The following is a 14,419-nucleotide window of genomic DNA, read 5'->3' on the forward strand; positions in this document are numbered from 1 at the left end:
TGCTGATGTTCTTAATATATAGATTTAAGTTTCTCACCAAACTTGGATTTTTTAAATTATTTATTTACTTTTTTTTACCTCTCTTTCATCTCCTTCTGGGGTCCTCATTTAGTATACAGGTTTACTTAATGTTGTCTCACAGGATATTTTCTCTGGCATAGAAGTTACCTGTGTCACCTTCTTGTATAAAAGCTGACTGCCCAACTATTTTCTCCTCTTTCTTAGAATGTCTCTGATTTTTTTTTATTTTAGAAACTTAGATATTTAAGATCATATAGTTTTATAATTCTTAATTGTAATAATTTAGAGTGTTTTAATTTTCTTCTTTTTGCTACTATATTTTTAACTATAATAACTTGCAAGATCTGTTGAATTTCATTTCCTCTCAATGTGCAGCTGTTTTTTACATTCTTTTAATTTTTATCTTAGATTCCCAGGGGATGCACCTGTAGTTGCATAGGTTAGTATTTAGTCACAGGTTTGGCAGAGGCTATCTTTCAATATCTTAATTTAGACATGTTTCCTTTCTCTATCAAAAGATCTCACAGTGGGTTGGAGTGTGCATTCAAGAATTAGGCATTTTCCAAGTTCATCCTGGATGTTACTTTTAAATAGACTTTTTTCTTCTCATTTGTGTGTGTGTGTGTGTGTGTGTGTGTGTGTGTGTGTGTGTGTGCAACCTCCTAATAAGCCATGAATGTGTGCAGAAATAGTCCCACACGTAATGGATCACCTGATATTTGAGACTAATACCAACTAATTCATTGAAGGTAAAGAACAAAATTTGACTGACACTTTACAAAAGAGAGTTAGAAATGCCCAATATGCATATGAAAAGATGGTTAATATTTTAGTCATCTGGAAATTGTAAGTTATAATCTGAATAATATAACACGATCCATCAATTGAATGAATAAAGTGAAAAAAGTCTAAAATCACTAAGTGATGATGAGGATAGTGAATAACTTCAATTCTCATGCATTGCTAATATCCATTTTAAATATAAACACCATGGAAAAGTGAGTTTCTAAAAAAAAATTAAAGAGCACTTGCCATTCAATCCAGACATTCCACTCTTAGGTATTTATTTTAGATAAAAAAAATCACAAAGGCTAGTATACAAATGTTCATGGTAGCTTTATTCACAGTAGCAGAAATAAAACCAGGTATCTACCAAACATAATATTGTACATCTACATGGTAGAATGCTATTTAGTAAGAGAAATAAATAAATAAATAAACAAATATATATATATTATATATATATATATATATATTAGAAAATAGTTGATACCTCAAACATAAATTGATATAAAAATCAATATTCTAAGTGAAGGAAGCCAGATTCAGAAACTTGCTTTATGATTCCAGTTGTATAAAGCTATAGAGATTAAAAATGAATATATAAATAACAAAAAGGCAATCAGCGATTGCCTGTGGCTAGGGGCAGCAGAAAAGATGGATTGCAAATAGCCATGGAGACAATTTTGTACAGGATGGAAATACTCTGTATCTTGATTGCAGCAGTAGTTTCATTTGACAAGACAAAACTCAGGAAATTATAGATTTTATATAGTTTTTGTATATCTGGGTGCACATGTTCGTATATGTATGTGTGTGTGTATATATATATATATATATATATATATATATTCCATGTCAATGCAATTGATAGCATCTATAATTTACACATATATTATCATCCTAATTATATGGTCTCCTTCTCTTCATAAACCTGCTTATAAATTACAGTTGTCACTCTGTATACTTGGAGAATTGGTTTCAGGACCCCTACATATTCCAAATTCTAAACATGCTCAAGTCTTGCAGTGTGCCCCACAGAACCTGCACATATGAAAAGATGGCCCTCCATATACATGGGTTTTGCATCTTGTGAATATTGTATTTTTCATCCAAGTTTGGTTGCAAAAACTTCACATATTAGTGGACTGGCACAAGTCAAAGGTCAATGATAAAGACAGATGAATACTTTTCATGGGTGACAAAGAAAGCAATATAAAGATAATAGGGCCACCTATGTTTTGACTTTACAATGCAAAGTGTTAGACCTTCTATGCACAAATAATAAACTTAATCCAGATTTGAAAATTTTAAATAAGTTTGGCTAAAATATATTATATACCATATTCTAAGTATTTTTAATCTAATTTATGCTTCATAAATGATCACTAAAACCAATTATATATACTAGTATAAGGATGAATCAAAAAGCAAACAATAAACTTCCACCTAGTTACAGAGCACTGTGGGACTATAAATAATCAAAAAGTGAAATATTATGCTTGAGTTGATTATCTAAGACAAAAATCTAAGTCTTTGATTTATTTTATATAATTTTTGCCAAGCAAGGATTTTTTTAAAGAATAATTCAGGAAACAAAAACAATCAATAAAAATTTATTTATCATTACCTGAGTTTTTGACAACCATCATTACCTGAGTTTTTCACCATTATTTCAAGCCCTGGAATACAGACCAATGAGTCTGTTATGATTCTTGGTCTCACTGAAGTTAAAATTCGGTAGGGGAAAGAAGACAATGCAAAATCAACCATATAAAAAATTTTAAAAGATATTTTTCTAAGTGTTCTAAACAGAATATAAATGTGAGAAAGAATGGTGGTAATTGTGAAGTCAAGGGTGGCTACTTAAAATTAAGTAGGTATGTACTTTGAAAAGGGACTGCTTCTCTAAGGAGTATGAGAGAGGGTTACTTGTGTGACTGTCTCCAAGAAGATTGTTCAAACATAAGTCATAAATAGCAAGCACAAAGTGCTAGAGGCCAAAATGGGCTACATATACTTCATGTAAAGAAGGGAGTCGGATTGGGGTGGGGAGAGAAGTTGAGTGAAAAGAATTGACATATTAATTAAATTGATTTGTTAAACAGTATTTTTCCCTAACTAAAATTCCTCAAATTCTAGTTCTCCTGAACTAGTTTTTTTTAGCTTTAAAGATAATCATGATGTATTGAATAGACATTGTAAATATACCAAAGAAATAAAAGCTAAAATAAAATTGGAGTTATTGCAATTTTTTTCTACGAATAATACAAAAATCTGCAATTGTAAAACTCACAAATACTTTATGTTTAATATTTTCCTGTTTGATTATTTAAATGTTGTTAAAAATTGGAGATGTCCACTGCATTAATTCAAGATGAGATTGAAAGAATTGAATTGTGTCTTGGTAATCTGAAACAATGATGTTATGTATACATTGGCAATTCACACCATAGATTATCTGGAGGACAAGCAGTTTAGCAATCTACAATGTAAGAGACTGTTTTTACTTCAGGCAGAAATTACTCTTTAGATTTAATTTAAATCTTTCAATAATTTTCTAGAATTTGAGCAAATGTATGTCTCATAAAAGATGCATATGTAAATATAAAGTTTAATTTCATATTCACTGCTCAATTGACTTTGAACTGCTCATATGTTCACCTGCTCAGAAATTTCTGGTTGGCTGATTTGAAAGCTTTAACCTTTGGAATTTATTAAATAAAAATTTCATCCTATGGCACCAAATATCAGATTTAATTAATCATTTTAAAATATTCATTGCTTCAGCTACATTTATAATTTAACTCAGATACCCAACTTCTTTAAGAAGTCAGCTTCTAAGTGCTTAGAGGCTTAATATTGAAGCAGGAGTTCATGTAATGCTTGATTAGTGATCTTTAACCAGTAGCTGTCTCCTTTCTTCCAATAGCTTTTCATGTTTCAGACCTTTGGATTTCTTACAAAATACAAATTCACTTAATAAGTCATGTTCTAAAATACATGGATTTTTATTGTTATACCCATTTTATGGGAGAACAAATAAGTTTATTAAGTAAATAATTGCATATATAATCATGTATAAGTATATATGAATTGGTAATTAACAAAAAGAAACAATGCAGGAAAAGAGTGGATGCTGTGCTTGAGTTAACTAGTACATACTGGGCATGGAGCTAGGTGCTAAATATGCACTGTCTTTAAAACTAAGAGTTGTTACACATGTAGGTTGTTATCACATCACATACAAAAAGCAGAGATACATAAAAATTTGGCTAAGCTAAATGAACAACAAAGACAGAGAAACATGATTCAAAATCTAGTGCTTATGACCCCAGATATCTGCTTTTGTCTTTGGGCCATTTGCCATTAGGTGATTTAATGTCAAAAGCTATGAATTAATTGATATCTTATTATTTGTATTAGTCTGCTTTAGTGTCATGTACTAATGGATATTAAAAGTTATAATAGCATTGTTCATAAGGACAGTAACTTAGCACTTGCCTTATGCAGAATGCGGGAAGGGGTCATATGCATCTATGGGTCCCAAAGGGTTTCTTTATAGGGCCCTTTACTTGACCACAATCATCATATAATTATCTTCATTTTACTCATAACTAACTCTATTGAGCAACAGTTTAAAAAAACATTGCCACACATCTACAACCATCTGATCTTTGACAAACCTGACAAAAACGAGCAATGGGGAAAGGATTCCCTATTTAATAAATGTTGTTGGGATAACTGGCTAGCCATGTGCAGAAAACAGAAACTGGACCCATTCCTGACACCTTACACTAAAATTAATTCCAGATGTATTAAAGTCTTAAACATAAGACGTAACACCATAAAAACCCTAGAAGAAAACCAAGGCAAAACTATTCAGGACATAGGCATAGGCAAGGGCTTCATGACTAAAACACCAAAAGCATTGGCGACAAAAACTAAAATAGACAAATGGGATCTAATTAAACTCCAGAGCTTCTGTACAGCAAAAGAAACAATCATTAGAGTTAACCAGCAACCAACAGAATGGGAAGAAAATTTTGACAAAGGACTAAGATCCAGAATCTACAAAGAACTAAAACAGATTTACAAGAAAAAAACAAACTTATTCAGAAGTGGGCAAAGGATATGAACACACACTTTTCAAAAGAAGACATATATGAGGCCAACAGGCATATGAAGAAATGCTCATCATCACTGGTCATTAGAGAAATGCAAATCAAAACTACATTGAGATACCATCTCACACTAGATGGTATCTCAATGATACCATCTAGATTGCCACGTTAGAATGGCGATCATTAAAAAATCTGGAGACAGATGCTGGAGAGGATGTGAAGAAAAAAGGAACACTTTTACACTGTTGGTGGGAGTGTAAATTAGTTCAACCATTATGGAAGACAGTGTGGTGATTCCTCAAGGATCTAGAAATAGAAATTCCATTTGACCCAGCAATCCCATTACTGGGTATATATCCAAAGGATTATAAATCACTCTATTATAAAGACGCATGCACACGTATGTTCATTGCAGCACTGTTTTTGATAGCAAAGACCTGGAACTAACCCAAATGCCCATCAGTAATAAACTAGAAAAAGAAAATGTGGCACATATACACCATGGAATATTTTGCAGCCATAAAAAACGACGAGGTCTTGTCCTTTGTAGAGACATGGATGAAGCTGGATACCATCATGCTCAGCAAACTGACACAAGAACAGAAAACCAAACATTGCATGTTTTCTCTCATAGGCAGGTGACCAACAATGAGAAAACTTGGGCACAGGGAAGAGAACAACACTCACTGGGTTAGGTGTGGGGGTGGAGGAGAGGGGAGGGGAGGGAAAGTGGGGCTGGGGTAGGAAAGATGGGTAGGGATAACACTGGGAGAAATGCCTGATGTAGGTGACAGGGAGATGCAGGGAGGAGGGGGATGGAGACAGCAAACCACCATGGCATGTATGTACCTATGAAACAATCCTGCAGGATGCGGGATGCAGGATGTGTACACGTACACTAGAGCCCAAAATAAAATTTAAAAAAATAATTTAAAAAAAATCAGTAGGAATACATATTTTAACATGTATTTCTTTTGCCCTTTCCTCTTCTCTCATCTGTATCATCTAAAGATAGTTCTGCCATTTTTACTTAGTGTTTTCTCACCTTAACCTTCTTAGAAGGATCCTGTCATCAGGAATTTTTGGGGTAAAATCTGGAAAAACTAGAAGAATAGAAGCAATAAAACGAATTTAGTGTATTCTAGATACAGATATTGTGAGATCAAAAGAAGTGTACAAGTTCTGGGCTCATAGAAAGGTAACAGAGGAGGGAGTGGGCTGGGATGGGATAAGATTAAAGCACCGAGAGAGCCATGAGCATCCAGTGTTCAAGAGATTTTTTTTTTTTTTCTGGCTTGGATAGAGAAAATCTTTGGGATTTGAGAAGTATGTGGGGAATTGATGAGTTGATAAAGGGGAATTTTAGGAAGTTTTACAGGTGCTCTAGATTATTGCATGACACTATTGGAAAGGCCACATACCACTAGCTGTATAGCAATGCTCATATGCTTACTTATGTGTGTGTATATATACACACACAAAGAGAGAGGCTAGAAAGCTGTTGCAGAGAGAGCCTAGTACAGTGAGGCTATATTGTAATATCTCTTAACAGGATCTGTCCTTTAAATAGGAAAGGAAAGTTTGCAACTGTTTATTATTACTGTGGAAGGCCTTAGATACAAAAGACTAAGGCAATTTCTACTTCATAGAGAAAGAAGGAGTGATAAGTTCTATTTGTCTGTCCTAAATTTGGATTAAAGATGCTCAGACTTTTGAAGCTATTTAGAAAGAATAATCTCAGCAGATTCATTATATTATAATGACCTACTCTCATTTTAAACATAATTCAAGGTGGTTTGTTAAAATACCCTTCTGTCTATGAGAGCTGCATATTTAAACCACAATTTTGTATACAGAACTTATTAAATAATTTATAACCTAACAAGATGGGAATCTCTTACTATCTTTAAAAAAACTGTTCCTAAAAAAAAATAAAAATAAAAAATAAATAAGTGTTCCTAATGCAATACCCTTTAATCTTTTAAATACATTATAATAAATGAATTGATCCATTTCAAAATCATTGTATGATCTTGGATTGTGTTCTCTTGAAATGAACCCAGCTACAAAGCTGAATCCTGTAGGTTTTGTTCACGATGCTTATGAAAAGATAAAGAGATGACGGCAATGAGTGACCAGACTACTGAGAAGGGAAAGTAGGGTTAAATGAATGTAGGAATGATGTTATATGGAAAAATATTGAGCAGCCTAAACCAATGAACTTATCTCTCACAACAGAAAAAGATAATAAAACTTCAACTGATCAGAACATACCATAGTAGGTTATACATTTATTGGGTTATTTTCTTTTTTCAAACATATCAAGCAGATGTAAGCATATTAGGATATCACATTTGAAATCAAAGTCACCGCTGGGGTCTTGTTTCACAGCTATACTCAGGAAACACGGCTTGGAGGGCAGGACTACTTTCTCAGGAATCACACAAGCAGTCAGATGTGCAGATGAGACCAGAGATATATATTTGTTTTATCTCAGCCAGTTTGGTCCATTCATTCACAGTCATATAAATCATTTCCAAATAACATATTCTTCAATTCAGTGGAGGCATGCAAAAAGAGATTGTGAACAACTCAATAAAACAGATACAGTGATATAAGCCTAAGTTTAAGACTGGCTTGAAAAATACCTGATAAAATGTTATTATGTAAATAGTTATTAATATTTTTTCAACAGATATAGAAAATGCAGTACAGAGAGCTACATGATTAGTGTTTTAAAATAGCATGGGTCTTCTGGTACTTATATGTAAAGTACTTTAACAAAGTGACATAGGCCTATTCTATAATCTGAAATTATCATTTCCAAATTGTCTTGTGAAAATACTTTACATATAGGTTCAAAAATAAAACCATGGATGTAATGTTTTGGTTATAAGTCTCAATATAAAACTAAACACATTTGAAGTAAATGCACACAAAATGGAATAGGGGGAATCCTCAATATCTGGTTCTAGATTTCTTGCTATTCTATCTTCCTCTCTGGAGCCACACAATACTCAATAGATTGACTACCATTCTTGGAAGGTGAGTGTCACACTTAAAATTTTTAAATATCATGGGGAAAACAAGTCGGAATTCCACTGGCAATGGCTGAGAAGCTAGCAGCACAAGATATGCTGGCATTTCTTAGATACAGGTAGGAAGATCAGTGGATTTCAAGGTGACCTGAGCCAAAATTGCTGGTTTATTTCATCAGAGAAGAATTGTAAGTACCAGCACGCTACTTATACTCTTGAAAAGCTTTGCCTGCTGACATTTTGTGCTGGAATAAAATAAAAACCTCCATCATGTTGAGAAGGAGATGCCTGCTCCACATTCCTCCTGATGGGTTTTGGAGCAGAGATGTGCCCTTGCAGAGACAGTAAATCTGCCAACTTATTAGCTACTGGCTCACTGAAAGAAATGGAAAACAAAATGAAATACACAAACAAGACAAAATAACAATAGAAGAAACTATTTTCTGCTGCCTTTGATTTATCAAATAGTGGTACAGAAGGGAAAGAGAATATTCAGAAAGCAAAAGAGAAAAGTGACATAATGACTTCAAAGGGGCAAGAATAAAACTTTCAGATAACTTTCAACTTAAACAATTAAAAACAGTAAACAATGTAATTAAATAAACTACCAAGCAACATAAAATTGTATAACCAGTGCTCTGGGCTGAGTTGTGCCCCCCACAAAATCCATATTAAAGCCCTAACCTCTAATGCGACTATATTAAAAATAGAGACTATAAGGAGATATCTACTGTTAAAGGATATTATAAGGTTGAGGTCCTAACAGGATTAGTTTACTTACAAGAAACATAACAGAGAGGGTTCTTTATCTCCTTCTCTCCCCACATGTGCAAAGAAGTCATGTGAGCACACAGCACAATGTGACAGCAGACACCTATGAGTATGAGAAGAGGCCTCCCATGAAAACTACCTATCTGTCACATTGATCTTGGACTTCCCAGTCTCTAGAACAATGAGAAAGACATTTCTTCTTTAAATCACCCAGTCAGTGGTATTTTGTTATTGCAGCCCAAGAAGACTAATAATCAGCAAACTGGTCTCTCCAAATGAAACAAGATAAAGGCATTTTGAAAAAATAAAAACTTGAATTTTTCACTGACAACCATATTTAAAAGGTATTATTTAGGCAAAAATGAAATTAGACCAGTTTAATAATAAGGTAAACAGTGATTTTAAGAATTAACATGAGAAATCTAAATTAGCATTGTCTATGTTAAATAATGTAACAAAATTATATTGATTGAATCTATGTGGAATTAAAACAGTAGGTATGTGCTAGAAATCGCTTAGCTATTCATGCCCCTCTACTTTGGATATACTGCTAATCTCAAAAGACATTTTTCATATGAAAAAGCCATGTTTATTTTTCTCATACTTATTAAATACTTCTATAAATTCATCAAAATGCATAATTTTTAAAATACACTTTTATTTTTGAATAGTTTCAGATTTACAGAAGTGAACCTAGTACAGAAGATTCCTATATATCCTACAACCAGATTACCCTATTGTTGACATTAATATGCTACATTTGTCACAAGTAATAAATCAATACTGACACATTATTATTAAATAAAGTATATAATTTACTCCAATTTCCTTATTTTTTAACCTAATGCTTTTTTTTTTTTTTCTGTTCTAGGGTCCCAATCAAGATACCACATTATATGTACTGAGGATGTCTCATCAGACCCCTATCAGCTGCAACAGATTCTCAGTCTTTTCTTGTTTTCGATGACTTTGCAGTTTGGAGTACTAGTGAGGTTTTTTTGTAAAATGTTTTTCATTTGTGTTTGTGTGATACATTTCTCATGGTTACAAAGGGGTTAGATGTTTTGGGGAGGAAGACCACAGATTTCTGTTAAGATTCCTGCATTTGCTCAAGATATTTTTTCTTTGTGAGTGTGGTGTTCATTGTAATCTTTGGAATATAAAATGATACATTTGAAGAATGATAAATGTTCAGTTAAAACTTTTGACTCACTACAAAAAGTATGGTATTAGCATATTTCTTTATGAGGAACAAGTGAACATGTTGCAGTGAATAACTGCCATTGAAGACCAAGTTGGATGTGTGTATTTCTAATTATCTTTCCTTAGGGACAAAACAAGCTTGTGTGAATAAACTTTTGCTAGGTTTTTAAAACCCTGTTATACATTGGAATACTGAATGCCATTATTTGAAAAATCAATGCTTTCCTAGGAAAACTGAGCACAAAGCCATTTTCCAACAACTTTGTCTACCATTATTCACAAAATAGAATGTACAGACATGGCAGGGCCATCATGGAGGTCCAGACATAGTGTATTCTGTATAAAATAAATCAGAATTTTTAAAAGAGCATTTGTTTCTTGATTCTCTTTGGACATTAATGATGGAGGCTCTCATTTTATTTGAATCAATTAAATTTTCACTAATTTTAGAACTACCAAATGAATAGCCATTTACTGAGCTCTCATTATGTGCCTCACACTGTGGTAGTCAGTTCTTTGTATCATAGAAAATGAGAATATGATTTCTATATTCAATAAACAGAATATTTGGAGAGATTCGTTTGATATAGAAAGTAAGTACAAAATGAGATTAGAGAATGAATAATGGGAAGAGGCTTCTGAGTCTAGAATCATCAGAAAATTTTGATGAAGAAAGCAGAACACTTGCTGGATCTGACTTATATGCCTTGGATCACAGAGCAGAAAGGAGGGGATATTATTCAGGGCAAGCATCATTCTGTATCAAGGGTAGAATGAGATAAATCATCTTGGAGACCATTAGTCTAAGACCTAGGAGGACCTGAATGGTCTGTGTCAAAGAGCAGAGATTAGCTCCAAGATTTTATTTTGCTTCCTGGGCTAAAAACTACTCACATGAGACACATGTAGGAACTCATGAATCATTTTTGACACATAATAGGTCAGTGTAATATAAAACATTACAGAAAACAATGGCCTGAATGATCAATGGCTTTACTTGGGGTGTTTTAGATTTATATGTTTAAGTGAAACATAATAGTCCAACGAGTAAAGTTTGGTAATCCCGGAAACATAAAATTTTATCTCATCTTTAATCATAACAGACAGCCCTAAATTGTGTGTGTGTGGGTGTCTGTGTGGTTTTATTGAAAATGAATTATCATGACAAGTGGCTGATTATAGTTACGCATTTCATTGTGGGAAATATTCAAAAAAGGAAGAGCATTTCATAAAACCCTACATTAAAAATGATTGGTAAATGATTTGTATAACATAATGTTTTGTAATATTTCCTTAGTCTCAAGAAAAAAAAAATCTCATTGGTTTAGGTGATTATGTAAAATAAGAGAGGATTTATACTTTATAGCCTCCAGAGTGCTATAGACATTTGCTAATAATGAGTATTTGAGCACATGGTAAGGTTATCACAGAATTACACTAATAGCTATAGAAATACAATTTAAGAAACTGAATAATAACACAAACATCCAACTGAGATTCCCACACTGATTTCTTCCTTGTTCATTTGGCACAGTCTATGAGTAAAGAGTAAAACAAAAATTCATGCTTAGAGAGGAAAGAGGAGATCAACCTGCTAATAGAAAAAGATGCTTTGGTACTTCATAAAAGAGAAGATTAAAACTCCAGCTTTCTCATGGGTGACAAGGAATGAAGATTGCTGCAACACCCACTGCTCATGTTGTTTGGGGGCTGATTAGAAAGCAGAATAAAGCCAGTGTGGAGGCTTTTCTCTGTATGTCTCACAGAACCAGGTGTGACTAAACAGGACTGTGAGTTGGCCGTGGAGCAGGGCCACTTGGAGCTTGTTTCTGTAAATTTTCTTTAACTCTGAGTTTTTGGCTGAGCAAACCTTTGTGTGAGATAATCCATTTATCATGCAAAGAAGCATGGTATAATGGGCTTGCTTTGCTTATTGTTAGCCAAAATGTGCTTATTTTTTACCAGAGGGGGCATAAAAACATCCCACACAGTCTTCTAGAGGACTAGCCATCAGTAGATCTCAGTTCAATTTTTTTTATGGTGGTGGTGAGGGGATACTCTTGTCTTTCCAGATTTTGGCCAAGAGTTTGACCAAAAAGGCCTTTACTTTTCTCTCAGCTTTACTAAAGTTTCCACAAGCTTATTCTTGCCACTTGGCCCCTAATCTTCCTCTCCTTAGACGATTTACTTTAGAAAACTTGCATATTCTTTCTCTTCCCCTTTGAGGACATAAATCTTTCTAAAAGCCTCTGGCCACTGGTAATCACCATTCCATTCTCCATTTTTATAACTTTGACATTTTTATATTCTTATATCAAAGATAATGTGAGGGTTTGGGAGTAGGGGAAATGGGAAAATGTGAGTCAAAGGGTGCAAACTGGTTATATGATAAATTCTGAGGGTCTAATGCACAGCATGGTACTATAGTTAGTAATAACGTATTGTACAATTGAAATTTGCTAAGAGAGCAGGTAAGGATTCTCACCATAAGCACAAAAATAGTTAACCACATGAGATTACTGACAATGTTAACTGGTTTACTTGTGATAATTGTTTCATAATTTTTCTGTATATGGAAGCATCACATTGTACTTATTAAATATATACAAGTTTTATTTGTCAATTATACCTCAATGAAGCTGAAAACAATAAAATAAATAAATTAAAACCACACAAAACAAAGAAACAATGCTCTAGAGCTGTTCTAACCAATAAGACAGCTACTGGCCACATGTGGCTATTTAAATTTAGGTAATTTGTTAAAATTAAATAAATCCCATATTTAGGTTTTCAGCCTCACTAACCACATTTCAAGTACTCAGCCACATGTGGCTCTAATATATAAGACAATGCAAATTATAGAATATTTCCATCATTACAGAAACTTCTCATGGGCAGCACGGCTTTAAGAGATGGTAGATCAGTCAAATAGCAAGAAGCTGGGTACCAAAGGACAAAACGGGCAAAGCCATCTGCTCATCTGCCATCCCTGCTTACCTCAGAGTGTGGTCTGAAAGATAAATAAACTTCAATTTTAAATCCAAAAGTTAAAACAAATTTTAAAAGCCTCTGGCCAGTTTTGCAACCCATGAATGTCTTTCTCAAGCACCTGGGAGTCATCCTTTGAAATGTATTCGTGAAGAAGGATAAAGCCCTTATTTTTCAATGTCTTCAGAGTTAGGAGCCTAACAGGTGGACATTTTGCTCTAATGTGTAAAACTACCTCTTCTCATGAAGATAGGTGAAAATTTACCTTTCCTTCTGGTAAAGTCAATTAACATACACATATGGCCTGTGATTCGACTCAACCCAGCTCTTAAAAATTCTTCAGTTATTTGTTTTAGAAGAGTTCAGTTGAGTCTCTTACCTCTTTTCCAATAACCTTGAGATTTCCCCTGCCTGTTTCAGTGTGTCTGGTGCAATTTTTGCTTTGACAGGTTTAAGGACAGTTGTTGATTTTCAGCTTGTCCCATTTTTCTTACTGTATGGATGTGAGTTATTATCTCCCAGTTTTTTACTGTCAGAGCTAAAACTAGAATTAATATATACTTTTTTTTTTTAGCAAAACTATCATCCAACTAGACCTAATTGACATTTACATAGCCCAAAACAGAATACAATATTTATTCAAGTGCACATGAAACATTCACCAAAACAAATTTTATTCTAACCCCAAAATTAAACCTCCATAAATTTAAAACAATAGAAATAATATACTTAATATTCTTAGATCACAAAATAACTTAACATGTAATTTTTAAAAACTACATGGAAAATTCTCATATATATAGAAATTAAAACAAACTTCTTATAGGTCAAACAAGGGTGAAAGAACATTTTGGGAAAACTGAAAATACTTTAAGCTGAATTAGAATGAAAATTCAAAATTTGTGAGAAATAACCAAAACAGCTAGAACAGAAACTAATGCTTGCATTGGAAAAGAAGAAAAGTCTCAAATAATAATCTAAACTTCCAATTTTAGACATTAGCAAAGGCAGAAAAAACTAAACTTAAGCAGCAAAACAAAACTCTACTACTGGTATCCAAAGGACATTCTGAAAAACCATGAAATAGCAACACTCCTTTTTTCTAATTTTAATCACTTATTCGCAGAAGAGGAAAGTGATGCAATCAAAGGCCCATTTACATAATTAATTAGCCAGTGGTGTGAACATAATTATATTTACTCTCCAATCCAGTTACAAATACCTGTTCAAGGGGAATAGCAATGCCAAAATACTGCAGGCCAGTCAAAATGTGAATCTCAGTTTAATCCACTGCTGAAAAAAATCAACCTTTAAGCCAATTTTATATTATCCCCTGGATGTATAATAATAATGAGGTATCTGACTTCTAGAATCAGTGTTTTTAATTATATCTGCTAATAGAGATTTATTCAGTAAATAATGCTACATTTTATGCCCCTTATACATAAACATAGCCAATATTAGTTTTTAGTTTCATGACAACTTAATAATCCA

The sequence above is a fragment of the Cebus imitator genome, unplaced genomic scaffold (assembly GCF_001604975.1).
Source record: "Cebus imitator isolate Cc_AM_T3 unplaced genomic scaffold, Cebus_imitator-1.0 Scaffold408, whole genome shotgun sequence".
In the NCBI taxonomy this organism is placed as follows: domain Eukaryota; kingdom Metazoa; phylum Chordata; class Mammalia; order Primates; family Cebidae; genus Cebus; species Cebus imitator.